This window comes from Odocoileus virginianus, chromosome 31 (assembly GCF_023699985.2).
Source record: "Odocoileus virginianus isolate 20LAN1187 ecotype Illinois chromosome 31, Ovbor_1.2, whole genome shotgun sequence".
NCBI classification, from domain to species: Eukaryota; Metazoa; Chordata; class Mammalia; order Artiodactyla; family Cervidae; genus Odocoileus; species Odocoileus virginianus.
The window spans coordinates 23,212,550-23,213,571 of record NC_069704.1 but is presented as its reverse complement, the minus strand read 5'-3'; the positions used below and the strand labels follow the sequence as shown (position 1 = coordinate 23,213,571).

The window sequence follows — 1,022 nt, the reverse complement described above, 5'->3', positions numbered from 1 at the left end:
ACTACTGGCTCCATAACTATTTTAGCGGGTTTTCCTATCAGCTAGCTCCCAAAGCTGCCAACCCCCTAGGGTGGCATTGACACAGCTGACACTTTGAATTCAGCTGGGTGGGAGTGTTTGTGTGGTGGGAACCAGCAAAGGCTATCAATGCCGACACTTGTGCTTTTCTGGAGAGCCAGCTGTTAAGGCTTTCTCAGCACATGCCTGGGTGGAAGGTGCATTGCTGAGTAGGTTACCTGGGGAACGCTCTAAAACACTTGCTTCTGAGTCATCGCAACCTGAGCAATTGTCCACCGGATCCTGTCTCTCATTACAGTAGTGTGTTAGTCGTTCAGTCGTGTCTGACTCTTTGCGACCCCTTGGACTAGGCCTGCCAGGCTCCTCTGTCCATGGAATTCTCCGGGCAAGAATAATGGAGTGGATTGCCATTTCCTTCCCCAAATTTTATGTCACCCAACATTGGACTCGAACCTATGACTCTGAGATTAAGAGTCTCATGCTCTACCGACTGAGCTAGCCGGGTGCTCATTGGCTAAAGCCAGTTCCCAGGGTATTGGAGGGGGCTTACTAACTCCAGAGACATTCTGCCCCACTTCTTGCAGTGGCCCAGTGCCACGGCATCCAGAGAAAGTCGAGCCTGAGACGAGGGCTGTGGGCAGAGCACCGGCAGCTTCTGCTACCGCTCAATGCTCCTTTTTATCCCGTCTGCATTCCACCTACTGCCTGACATGGTAAACATGCACGATTTGCCTACTCATAAGTCAATCAGGTCCTCTCACCTCTCATTCACATCTTGCAACTCCTTGGCCAGGCTGGCCCAGCTGCCTTCCAGCACAGCCCTTTTCACGGAGGGAAATGAACGCCCTGTGTCCCAGGAAAGGAAGACATCATGTAGTGCAGGAGTCATGGGAAGAATGAAGCTCAGGATCCACCAAGTAGTTTACAGATCGCAGAAGACCTGAGCCCAGAGAAGACAGCTCTTGCTGCAATTTCTTATCCATTCATGTTAAATGCTCTGCAGG

The 1,022-nt window shown here is 51.4% G+C and overlaps 1 non-coding gene across 1 annotated transcript; it reads right to left on the bottom strand.

Annotated features, from left to right (window-relative positions):
- Positions 1 to 450: 450 nt before the first annotated feature.
- TRNAK-CUU (transfer RNA lysine (anticodon CUU)) lies at positions 451 to 523 on the bottom strand. Its single transcript has one exon. It is a non-coding gene; the product is annotated as a tRNA-Lys (tRNA).
- Positions 524 to 1,022: the final 499 nt, after the last annotated feature.